The sequence below is a fragment of the Glossina fuscipes genome, unplaced genomic scaffold, assembly GCF_014805625.2.
Source record: "Glossina fuscipes isolate IAEA_lab_2018 unplaced genomic scaffold, Yale_Gfus_2 0, whole genome shotgun sequence".
Taxonomy (NCBI): Eukaryota; Metazoa; Arthropoda; class Insecta; order Diptera; family Glossinidae; genus Glossina; species Glossina fuscipes.
The window spans coordinates 1,501,943-1,515,847 of record NW_023998414.1 but is presented as its reverse complement, the minus strand read 5'-3'; the positions used below and the strand labels follow the sequence as shown (position 1 = coordinate 1,515,847).

The window sequence follows — 13,905 nt, the reverse complement described above, 5'->3', positions numbered from 1 at the left end:
GATGCAGCCACAGCCATTGCTCGATCATTAAATACTTAGCAATCGGACACAGACACGGCGTACCTTTACCCCTTCGTCGATCCGTAAACACTTAGCGATCGGATGCAACCACTGTCTACTTTTTTCTCTTTTTCCCTCTCCCCATACACTTTTTTAAACATCCCCTTGCTCACATTAAAAACAAATTAACTTCCTTTGATAAGTTATTCCTATGATATGTTATACTTTAGAATGGCTATACTGATTTTTTTTTTAAATTGAAGTTTTGTTCAATTTAATCGTTTTAATTATGAAAGACATTGGCACAAAATTAAAACAACTTGTCTGCACACTATCGAGAAATGAAGGGTAACAAACAGTTATCAATGATAACAATTGTTTTTTAATAAAATGAAACGTCAAATATGTTTATTACCTCAAGGCCTTAGGAGTTTAGGGTGTGAATAAATTTGAAAACTTATTAAAGTTTTCAAACAAACAAGCAAACAAACTTTCATTTCTTATCATACATTGTATTTATTTATCAAGCCAGCAATAAAGCGGTATTTGAAACGACCAATAGGCGTCGATTGTCTCATATAATTTTTGCTCATAATAAATTCCAAGTAAATATGCGTTTTGCCGATACCGTGAAAAACTGTATTAAAATGTTAGATCGTTAGGGAATTATTTACCTTGTTTCTTGTTTTTAGTCAAAAAGGAGAGACGCTTTTCTTGTTCTTCTTCTTTATAAATATTTTATCATGATTGGTCGAATTGAATAAATTGAATCGCTCAGTGTTTTCTTCACAACTTCAAATGGGCGATCTTCGAGAACGACTTAGCCGTGTTTAACAGTGTTCTTTAGCAGTGTTCTATCTCCATGCATTTCCAACATTTTTATACCCACCACTGTAAGAAGGGGGGTATAGTCATTTTATTTTTTTCCATAACCTCTATAACAACCAAAAGGAAGCCTCAGAGACCCTATGCAGTATATATATATATATATATATATATATATATGCTAGATTAGCATGAAAGTGTCGATTGATTAACCCATGCCCATGTCCGTCTGTTTGGTATGTGCTATTGCCGCTCTCCTGATCGCAAAAATGAAGATATCGACTTCAAATTTGGTAGAAACATTCAAAGCTTATGCACGCACCTTGGTATAGAAAAAGGGACCAAATTGGTCGGAGCAAAAGCGCGCAATGGTGCGTAAATTGAACGCAACTCTTTTTTTTTAACAAAGTTATTTCGATTTTTTGCTCGTTATTCGGAATTTATTAAAGTTAGAGAAAATGGAACCAATCGGCCGTGTTCACGCAAATGTTATACATAATTAAATTTAATTCTTTTAATTTTTTTGACATTTTAGGTTTATTTATCATATGGCAAACAAGCAGGAGTTTTTAAAACTATTTTGTGCACTCCTCAAATAAGAATATATTATCTGCTTAAAATTGGGTTAATTCTAATATATAGAATATGATAGACCCGGCGATCAATTCTTTCTTACCAACGCCAGCGATATGGGTATCAAATGAAAGGGCATGGAAAGTAGAAAGCGAGATTCGGCCTTCGCTGAATATAACTTTCTTACTTGTTTAGTTTTTTTTTTTTTTTTGTTTTGCTTGCACAAGATTTTTAACTTTCTTCCTTAAAGGAAAGCAGATCGAAAATGTTGCTACCGACTATCCTTGCCCAAACAAGTCTTACCATATCATCTGTCAAAATATAAAATGACAATCCGGCTTAAATAATGGATGATATAAAAGATGTCCGCGATATTTTGCGACTAGATGGTGTTGATGCCTATATATCGGGCAACGCTCACTTGTTTGCCTCAAATGAAAATTCGCTTAAAATAGCTTTTCAAGATAGTTTTCGAAGACTTTGATATTGATATGAAAATGTGTGTGTGAAATATCTTAAGAAATATGCTATGCGAAGTGTACGGTGAGAATGGTGTGAATGAACGAAAGTTCCAAGATTGTGGTTTGGTCGATTCCATCCCGGAAATTTCTATGTCAAAGATGCACCTCACAGTCGCTGAAAAAATCGATGAAAATTTTTTAGCGGATGGAGCAAGACCGGCACGCCAGCTGTCAGGTAATAGCGGAGACGCTAAACATCAATTACATAACAGTTGGGAATCATACGAAAGGAGCACGCTACAAAAAGAAGCTCAAAAGAAGACTAACAAACCGTACATTAAGATATTGATTGCGAAGAATTATTGCGTGTACGAACTTGATCCCATCATGTGTAAGTAGTACACGGCAAGGTGCTGACTAAAATTTCTGACCGTCTTCTGCATTTGAAAGTGCAGTCTTTAAGTTAGACGTAACTGCGCGTATTATCACACTAAGCGGACGCAACATAATCTCTTGAAGCTTTGATTAGTTTCCACTTTGTGCCAATAATAACAAAATTCCCTTTACATAGATTTTTCCTCTGCCTGGTTATTTGGAAGGGTAGTGCAGCTGCTAAATCTTTAAGAGCGATGAACCGTGAATGCATTACGGTATCCAAAGTTCAAATAACCATGATGCGGAGTAGGCAAACCATTAATGATTGACAATTTTGAAAGAAGATGATCGGGCAGCCGTGCGGTGTGGTGTCTTGTCTTGTGTCTGTTCCCTATGGAAAACTTTCAACGACAACTGATGCTATTGCGACTTTGGCGCGTTATGATTCGGTATAACGGAAAGTTGTTTCCGTATAGGCGAAACTCGCCCACCGAATGCATAAATAGGAACGTAGGTGATTACTTTCTTCGGCGAACCTTGGCGGATTAGTTTGACGTACAAATAAAACAAATTTTATCTCGTTCATAATCGATTTTATAAAAGATAAAATTTTAAAATGCAATATTTTTAAGTATCACTCTAACTAACGCGTCCGTTTATTATTAACAATTTATTATTTCAAACGATGAATTAAATGTAGTTATGTTGGCCTTCAACTCTTCAACATTTAGTTTTTTTTTTTTTTTTGCCTTTTGCTTTATGATGTAATTAAAATCCAATAAACGTACTTTTGAATTTTTTATGTAAGGCATGAAGAAAGATTTAAACCAAGAGAGACCAAGTCGTATGACTTATCCATGACTACCTGCTTACTTGGCTGTTTTCATTCTTTACATACATAACATAAATTTCGAAATTGAACAAAACACAACCAATTAATGTATAAATAAATGCCTTTCAAAAATGAAGGCTTTAATGATTTCTCTTCACTCGTCCAATGCTATGGAAATTTAACAACAACAACAATAATAATAATAGTTACGAAGATACGCTTTACTCGAAAGCATGCGTTTTTAGCAATTTTTATAGCACGGAATATCATTTATGAATTATTATATAACTTATGCTTAAATAATAAACAACAACATAACTCACACATAATAGAAATAAACGAGCGCCCTAAAGCGCCGAACTAATTACGATACTTTTGCAAAATGAAAGTATACTCTCTCCTCCTCCTCTTCTTAAAGCCATGACAAGGCACGTATGTTCCTTGATCAGTGTAAAATTTTTAGTGAACTTAACTGCATTATATCCGTCTGTCTAGTCGATCTAGTTCTCTCCTTTAAATGCTATTGTTTTTGTTAATGGGATGAAAATTGAATCGAATCTCAAATCTCGATTTCAATTTGAACTCACGTCTAAAACCTGATGATCATTAGGCTATTTTCACATAATACCTCTAAATGCATTATACGTAATATGTTGAGAAAATTGTGGCTCTGCTCCAAGTTTATTTTCCAATTAAAGCTAAAATTATTGAGTGATTTATTAAATGTCGACTTGCATCAATATAATGATACGGCTAAAGTTATTAAGCCGACCTTAAAGTATTAGAAAATATATTAAAAAATGGCAACACCGCAGCAATTCGCTGGAGATATCTTTAAGCTCGAGAGAGGGGATGATGGTCGCCGGCTTTAATCACTTTCACTTTCTGAATCGATCTAAGCTTGTCTGTCCGTTTGTCCATCTATTTTTATGAACAACTTATAGGTAGCAATTTTTGAAACATTTTGGTGAAATTTACCAATCGGACCACATTTGCAACCATTAGTTCCAACTTTAAATCAGTTACATTGCAAGATGCATAGTCCACTAAATTAAAAATGGTTAGATGCATTCACTGTGCATTTCTTAATAGGTGATTGCAAGTATTTTGATCAGCGACATCTATTGGTGAAAAATGATAAAGCAATGCAAAGTGTCAATGTAAGCTACGATTAAATTCGATAATTTCGACTTTTCAAGGTATGCGGACATTAATCATGGAACGTTCAATATTGCTGTTGTTGTTGTTGAACATCGTCGCAATTTCATTCCTTGCCAGGCAAAGCAATAAGAGCTTTCTGTCTGGCATATTGTGACCTGTGATGCAGAGTGGATCTGTTACGACAATTCGAAACACAAACAACCATGGGCCAATCGAGGAAAACTTAGTGTATTACAATTTGTGTAAAACCGAATGAAACTGTTACTGCCAATGTCTAACGACGACAAATGAAAAAATTGAACGATGAATTGAACGGAAAGAAGACCAGCGATAGCGGTTAACATATGCAAAGTTGTCCTCTTCGATGGCCACACATTGCAAGCGTTGTCCAGGGATATACTGTTTCAATTCAAATGTGAACTTCTAGGATAGCCAGTGTAGTGGCCAGGCAAAGCGCCTTCCGACTACCACTTGTTCAGATCGATGCAAATTCGCTTTGCTTGGTACGCAGTTTTGAAATGCTGAAGAATTGCGGAAATAGGTCGATAATTGGGTCGCTGTCAAATCAATATCGTTCTTTTTTACACGGTTTCGCACGGTGTTGCCAAAATGATGGAAAATATTTCGATTAATATAGATATTGTACTAATTTTTTTGCAATAGATGCGTTGCTCAACTGAAAATATGATCAGAATACATTCAATTATCTAATAATCTTTAACCTATTGTACTGAAAGTTTTTCTCTTCAAATTACCCACAACTCTAAGCAATTGTATTAGAATATCCGTATTCATGAATATGCGCATTTAAGTCAAAGTCATAGTTGTATGTTATTTTTGTTATTTTAATTAGTTAGTTAGATATAAACGTTATAATATACTTAATGATGAATATTTAAAATTCTTGTAATATTTCGAACCAATAGCCAATATATAATCTTGAATATTCTACGCATACACATACAGTCTCACAAAAACAAAAAAAAAAAATTATACAAATAATTTTTCTATTCGAACACATTACACAATCATTCTTGTAGGATGTGTAGCTTTGCTATTTGCTTAGCCTGCCTATGGCACCTATGGCAGCAGATGTGAACTTGAAATTTTAAATGCGTTTCTTTTCGCCACACGACAAGCCAACCGCATTACACAAACAATTCTCATGCTTTCATGCAATATATTTGAAGCACAACACATTCTCTAGCGGAATGCGTAGGATATTTTCGATAAGATAATTTTTAATGCAAGAACAATATCCCTTTCCCCAAGTCGAAAATTTAAATTCTGTATTTAAATACATACGTACGCTCATCGTACAAAAAATTGCAATTTATTAAAAAAGGCTCTATGTACGTACTTCACTAGATATAGGAAAGTAAATTATTGGTATTGATTTTTAATTGATTTTATTCAAGTTTGCATTGCAAGTTTCATTGCGTGCCGCAAGGTCCCCCTTCTAATGATTTTGTTGCGCAAAATTGACTCCGTGCTGGTTTGTTTTTATTATTTTTCAGAAAGAATTCCTTTTATTATTACATTGCTACGTCCCCCCCCTTCAAGAAGAACAAGACGAAAAAGCGAAATGTGTCAGTTTTCTCATCATAACACAAACAATATTCTCCTGAAAAGGTTTCATTCGTAATTTGTTAAAAGAATAATAATAAACAACTTGAAAATTATTTGCATCGTCTCCCAATTGGAGCCACCGATTATGCATAAAGAATTTCAGATGGTTCCATTATATTATTATTTCAATTCGATATTGAAAAATCATAATAACTTTGTTCGTCTTTTATTTCATTCAAGGAAAAAAAAAAAAAAAAAACATAAGAAAGTTATATTAAGTTATATCCGGCATTTGCCGAATTTTTCACACACCTACTACTTTATGCTTTTCGCAGTTCCACGCTCTATGCTCTTTTATTTGATACTCATATCGCTGGCATTATTAAGAAAGAATTGATTGCGGGGTCTATCATATTCACTTTTGGAATTTTAACCCATTTTTACGCACATAATATATTTTCATTTGGGGAATGTACAAAATAATTGTAAATATTTCGTCTTCCGTCAAGAGAGTGAAACGAAGTAAAATTGAATCACTTGTAACTTTGTGTGCGCATAGCCTAGATTTTCAATTTTTTGCACGTAAGGTGTTTCAATTTTCTACTTTTTTATAATTCGTTAAATTCGTTGTTCCGGCAAATGGACTTTAAAAAAAAACGTTGTTGCGTTCAGTTTACGCTTAACTGCGGGCTTCTGCTCCGATCAATTTGGCCCAAATTCAATACGGGCCTGCATGTAAAAACTTCGAATGTCTCCATCAAACTTGAAGTCGACGTTCTCATTTTTACGACCCGCGGAGTACCAACAACACACACCATACAGACGGACAAACATTGCTTAATCAAATCGAAAATCAATTCGCATCATTCGCAGGATATACTGATATAGATTGTATAGGGTCTCTCTCTAAAGGTGCCCCCCCTTGGGTGTTGCGCACGTTATAAAAAAAAAAAAAAAAAAAATGGTAAAAAAATACTTTTTCATTTTACTCTGTTTTAAATTTATCGCGAATTAAAATTAAATGAAACCATAAGTTATGCAGTAGTATGCAAGATAGGTAGCGTTTCATAGTCAACTCATTTCTATTCATTTCTCTGGGAACAATTCACTTTTCGCACATTTAATTCGATTGAAAACAAACTTTATTCCATATGTAATACGAGTTGTTACGACAACTGCTCGTTAAATTTTTATTTTCTAGCGAAATTTGATTTAATTGCTATTAGTTTGATTTCCGGCTAAAGTAATGCAGTGTAATATATGCGTGCATGTTATAACATGTTTCGCACAATATGCTACGCTTTTTATATATGTGCATAGTTGATTGCGTGCAGACAGACACAATCCGTAATGTGTCGAGAATAATTGAAATGAAAAGAAAAAAAAAAAAAAAAATCCATATAATTACGCACACACACACACACACACACACACACACACATTATACATGCATAAATCGTAAATGTGCATATGTTTAGAGAAAACAATCAATTTTTTTTTTTGGTTGGGGGAGATTTTTGCATTGTCTTGGTCAAAAATAAAGTTAACCTTGACATTCACTGTTATCTAAATGAAAACATGCAATTGTCACTTATTACTTTTCGATTTGTACAATGTTCAACGGCAATTTAAAAATATAGCACTTGTTTATTATGCATCAGCGCATACAACGGACGATAATTACCCGGTGATTAATGTTGTAAAAATATCAAATTGAAACAAAAACGTGCTCGTTTCAAATTCGTTTCAAGACACGAAATTATATTGTGCTTGCGTCGCAACGGAAGTGAACGCTTTTAGATAAAATAACAATTCAATTTCATTGCAAACCGGTTTGCGCCTATCGAAGACAATAAAGTAACGATGATGAGCGAGCTCTTCACAATCAATCAACTTGATTATATTTTAGATATTTTCGAAACTACATCACTCTCTACATATGTATTTAATAAAACAATTCAAATTATTTGCAATCAATTAAAATTCGCCATAAGTCAATTAATACATTTGTATTGTCATGTTTGACTGCTTCGCTTCCCTTCGAGCTACTTATTTCAATTGATTTAATTAATTTTTATTTTTTATTTTTTTTTTTTTAGGATACATGCGTTTAGATTCCAATTGGCAATAATATAGCCATCTATGTCCAGATATACAATAAATTTTGGAGATTTTTTTAAAACAAATAATGAATGGTTTGAAATGAATCCTTAGCGAGAGAAAAACGACAATATATAAATAATAGGCAGTGGCAGTGGCAGTGTGAAAGCAGATCTTGACTTCGAAGCCATTTACAAAGATCATTGTCACAATGATATTCTTTCGCTATGATCGCGAGAGAAAGTAATGCGTCAGTTATAGTGCTCCGGGGCAATAAGCAAAAAAAATGCTTGTGACTTGGAACGTCTCGCGAAATGTTATTTAGATTACGGCTGTGAACCTTTATTGACCGTTTGCGATTGAATAAATTAGTGCGGCTTCTTTTCATGTAAACCTACCTCGTGTCTCTCTGTAAAAGACCTCCTCTCCGTTATATTATATCGCATACAGAATAAAATAAACAATACTTTAGGCAATTAGGCCGTTTCTCCGGCAAGTAATCTAGTGTCCAAACAAACTTAAACACAAAAACAACAAAATTTAATTTCCGAATACTTTACAGAGCGTTCGTCTTAAGGCATTTCCAGAGCTCAGAGCTTTGTGAAGGGAAATGCAGTTTATAGTTTATTGGCTCCGTGGCATGTTTCAATAATTTGGCCCATTTTAAATGCCAATCTGTGTGCAAAAACTTCCAAGTTTGAAGTCGATATCGAAAAAATGCCAACAACAAACATAACACAGGCAGACAGACGGACAGACACGGATTAATCAATCGACACTTTCACGTTAATCAAAGAGATATATATATGCTTTATTGGGTCTCTGAAGTTGCCCTTTGGATGGTGCACACATTGTGAAAAAAACAAAAACAAAATGTAGGAGTATAACGCCTCTATCCTTCAATGGTGGGTATAATCAATATTTATGATAACTATATATGAAGATCTCTTATTTATCTATCCACCATAGAAGTGAGGTGGTACACATGCTTTACGTTCGGAAGCCCCCCTAAGGTACATATATTCATCATTAGCAGAATAGTCTCGATAGATGGATTTAAGTGCGACTATGTGGTTATCGGTTTCTTGTCGAAATTTTTAAAGACACATAGATTAAGATATAAATTTGAAATTTCAACCCACCCCCCAATTGTATGCATTTTAAGTCGATGACCGGTTTGGAGGCGATTTTTGCTTATGAAAAACTTGGATAAACTCAAGCCTTCAAGAATATTTTCGCTGATAAGTTAGAATGTTCTGCTAATTCTAATCTATATTTCGATATAATTGGCTATCTCGTACAACATTCTAATCTATAACGATTTATATAGGTACGTTTTCAATTAAAAGAAAGCTGAGCAATTTTCAAAGTTTCGCCTTAAGTGATGATAGGTGCGTGCTCAAGAATGATCCCAAAGTCTTCTCTTGATTGGTCTTGATTGGTTTAATAAGGCAATTCTCTATCCATAGGGGAATAATGGACGTCTCCCTCTCTCTCCTTTAAACGAGCACGCAAATAGAGCTAAACGATGTCAAATTGAAATAATTTTTTAAAGGTCAAAAAAGTAACTCAAGCGTGTCTTGACCAATTTACTGGGTATCCATACATATCCATTTCACTTTCTTTTCTTTTTCAAATTATTCATTAAACTATTTCAAGACAATTACGTATTTGTTTTAAGCGATATAATCTGCGCAACTTTTGTTTTGTAAACTTTTCACAAAAATTCTGTGACAGTGTGAGTGTCTGTCAAGCACGCGATTTTCAGTTGCAAATGTTTTCATAAAAACGGAAAGTCATGTGCGACAATGTAATCAAACGTTTATTCTCTTCTTCGGTTGGACAAGAGATATGTGTTGATATCATGTCGCCGTCGCCGGCGCGGTGCCGTGTTGTTCTAATTTTAAATAATTTATTAATTGCTTGATTTTAATCGGCACACATTTTATGCTGACTCATAAGAAAAGAAAATTTTGATTGCTACCGTCCACAATCGAAAGGGTGGAAAATGAATGCAATTAAGAATTTTTGAAGCTTTCCTAATAACTAATAACTCAAGTATACATATGTATATATAATGTATGTATGTATGTGTTTTTTAATGACCCCAACTACTACAATAGAAAACTTGCTTCATTCGAATCAATTAAGTCTCAATTTGAATATTACTGTACCAAGCTATTAAGGGCGTTCAAGTATGTTAGTTTCGTCATTTTGTTGTGTTTGAGACCTCACTCACTGGTCACAAGGCATTTCTTTTTGTTTATTTGTGGCTTTCATAATTTAAGAATCTTCCTATGCAAACAAACCGAATATTGAAGAATTTATTTAAATACCATTGCTTCGTAATACCAAGTTTCATATAAAAACACGCACACCGTATGACTGATGACTATTCACAACGCTCGAATATCGCTATTATTCTAAGTGTCATTGAATGGTTGGGATGGTTTGAATTGCTGAGTAGGGAGGTCCGCCCATTTGATGGACGCAAGTCAAAATTGAGCCATTTTAGGTTTTACACCTTTCTTGTGAGAGGAGAACAACGATGATATAAATGCTAAGGTATATAATCGCTGAGGAGGAAGCTTTGCACTTTGATAGATGCTCAGTCGAATCTGCTACCATCTACTGCTTGCTATTAATCTCACCAATCTCATATAGTCTTAAGCATTTGCATGGACTTTCAGTTTAAACAGGTTTATGAAAATAATTTGAAATTTGAACATGAACACGATTGACATTTTGGCGAGACTTTCGCACAGAAACGATTTGCGTTCTTTCACACGTAACTAAGCCACAAAACAGATTTCAATAATAATAAAACAAATCTATCCACACTTTGCCACCCCATGTGCGTCGGAACACCGCTATTCATCGGTTATTTCAATATTTACCCGAATCTAAAGCTCTCTTCAGCGAACAACGATATGTTGATAAATTTTGCATATTGTGTTACAAATGGTCTAATGAACTCATCACGTTTACCTAACTTATATAACGCAAAAAAAAAAAAAAAAAAACCAATAACAATTGAAATTCCATACATATAAATAGTAAAACAATAATAAATTATTTAAACATGGAATTAAATGTGATTACGAGAGTCTTACTCAGAAAGATTTTATTTTTTATACGTATGTATATATGTACGCACACATTTATATATATATACGGTGATATACAAATCTATACGTACCCGACAATTAAAAAAGCAAAATAAATGCAAAAATGAAATGTGAAAAAGGAAAGAAAGAGAAACAAGATCACAAGTATATATACACTGACATTGGTAAAAGTAGTTTCTGTTCCTTTTCTTATTGCTCTACATAAGCATCATAGATGTTATCAAAATTTAAATGAAAGAGAAAAAAAAAAAAAAAAAAAATAATAAAAAAAAACTAAAGAAATTGTAAAAGGGAAGGCAACGAGACCGGTTCTTGATATCTTTCGATTGATTTACATTAAGCTTATAAAATACTTACTTGCCCTTCTCGCAAATCCGAGATACTCAAGAAATTTATTTGCCCGCACTTACCTTATTTACGTGATATTTAAGTGAATCAAGATTAATTTGACTTAAAAACGCACTCTTCTCTTACAGCACTTGGAATATGCACTTAGGGTTGGTTGGTTTAATATTATCTTTTTATAGCCACTAAGCAACGTAGTACCGGGATAAATTTTTTATTTGAACTTTTTAGGTTTAGATTTTGCCGAAAACCAAAATAAAAACTTCTTAACCGAGAAACTGTTTTTCTAAATGAAATTTTTTTTTTTTTTTTTTGATTTTGTCACCTTAACAATAATGGGTGAGTAATATTTCTATTGAGCTTTATTTTTTTTTTTTTTCTATTCTGTTTTTATTTCACAATTTGCCGTCACAACCTAATGGGTAATAGATTGATGAAATAAGAAAATCGAAACAGATGACCTCACCCCTCGTTGACCGTTGCTCGAGCGAGCCTTTGTCAAAGAAATTTTAATGTTTATAAATTTGTTTTTTTTTTTTTTTGTTTGTTTAAACAGGAAACATGAAATTTATTTGAAGGGGCGTTATATTTTGATTAGCAAAACTTTTTTAGGTTCGCAATATCAATGATTTGCTCAGAAAATCCTCAGAAACACTTTTCGCTTACTGTCTGTTTTTTCTTCCAATTGATTTAACTTTTCATTCTATTTTTTTTTTTTTTTTTTTTTCTTAGCTTAGCTTCCTCTATTACACTTTAGGTTTTCTCTTCCTTTTTTCTTTATTTTTTTCTTTGCCCTTTCACACTGTGATCCCTTTTGATATAAATTTCAATTTCCAATAACTATTTTTATTTTATTCAGATTATTTTCTTAAATTGTGCCTTTTGCGTTTTTATAAAAGCAGCATTCATTTATTTACGTTACTATAAGAAGAAAGAATTGCACCCGTACCACACCACCTGTTTACACTAACAGCATTAAATCCTCATTTGCGCTTTAAATTCTAAAACACTTCATATGCCATTCTCTCTGGTCTGCCTCTATTTATTTGATCTGAAACGTTGTTGCCATGAACCAAAATATTCTTATTCGATTATACAAACGCGTAAACGTTAGCGAGAGCTGACACAATTAGATGTTATTCCTATTTTCGTTGGTTGGTACATCAACTTTGGCGACTTTTTACAAAACTATGGGAATTGACAGATCATATGGATTTGCACATACACAAGCATAGAAAATAAAAAGAAAAAAAAAAAAAAAGACGCCATAAAAAATAATGAACGTTTCTTTTGAATTTTAAGTTTATTTATCTAATTTGCGTTTATCTAACACATATTTTATATTATGTGGTTTGCATATTTGGTTTATACCAGGCATCATTGTATGACAAATGAAAATGGAGCAATAAAGAAGCATTTATTTTACACTCAAAATTGTTCTATTAGAGAGTCACAAAGGGTAATTATCAAACTATCGATCAATTAAATTTTATAATAATATATTTTTATAAATGTATTGCTTATGCTTACACTGATTTCTTTATTTTTGGTTCTAACACCGTATATTTTTGTTTAGATTTTTCTGCAAAACAATATGGTAGCGCGGTTCCCATTTTGATTACCGCTAAGAGAGTTTTCAATACGCGCCTCATTGTGTCAGCTCCCTTATTGTTAGAAGACACCATTTTTAATTGCAGCAATAAATTAATTCTCTCTCGGGGTATATTAAAATGAACGATTGAAAATTTTGAATATCTTTCGAAAACACAGGGTAATGCATAACAGTTAATAGAAGTATATAATAATTTCAATGCAATTTATCGATTCGTGTTGATTTAATCGGAATCTGATAAAGGAAAAAGCATTTAGAACACGAAACCGAAAGACGTCTAATACGAAATTTAAATTCGTGTCGTTAAAGATCCCAATTTAGACATGTCGGCAGAAATTTTCGTGCAAAGTATTATATACTTCTATCAAGATTGAATCCGCCTGAGTGGCCGAGTAGGCAAGAGTCTCGACTAGCAGCTTCAGTGGTCGTGGATTCAAATCCCAAGTACAATAGAGTTTTTAATAAAGCCGAAAGCCTTAGATGCTAGTGTTTTTTTAAGACTTTATAATATCTAGATTGGCAATCCTTTCCATTCCTATTATGTCTTCGACTTTTCAGGTCTTCTCAATTAAGTAATCAAAACGGTATACATTTTTAAATACAATTTTCATTTTTTTTAAATTTTGAAATAATAAATTTATTTGCTTATCAATAAGTGGGGACCTTAAAGTCTAGCGTATATTTCATTTACGGTAATAGTTCAAGGATTGGCAGTAATTTTAACCATTTTGTTAATGATCGCGTCAAAAAAGAGCAAGCTTCGCGATCGCAATAGCTGACAGAATGCAAATCACCTGAATTTAATTCGTAAAGTTTAGAGGATTGCCTTCATTTTCGGAAAGGGTAAAACGCAGTCGTAATTAGGTTAGAAATTGACATCATTAGAGGTGACCATGATTGACTCAACTTCTGTTCACATTTTAT

The 13,905-nt window shown here is 33.2% G+C and overlaps 1 protein-coding gene across 1 annotated transcript in view; it reads right to left on the bottom strand.

Annotated features, from left to right (window-relative positions):
• Positions 1-12,193, bottom strand: part of LOC119644562 (glutamate--cysteine ligase) — a 22,024-nt gene extending 9,831 nt beyond the window's left edge. Inside the window, exon 1 of the mRNA XM_038044148.1 lies at positions 11,435-12,193. The gene's annotated coding sequence lies outside the window, so the exon portion shown is untranslated. The remainder of the gene's footprint in view (positions 1-11,434) is intronic.
• Positions 12,194-13,905: the final 1,712 nt, after the last annotated feature.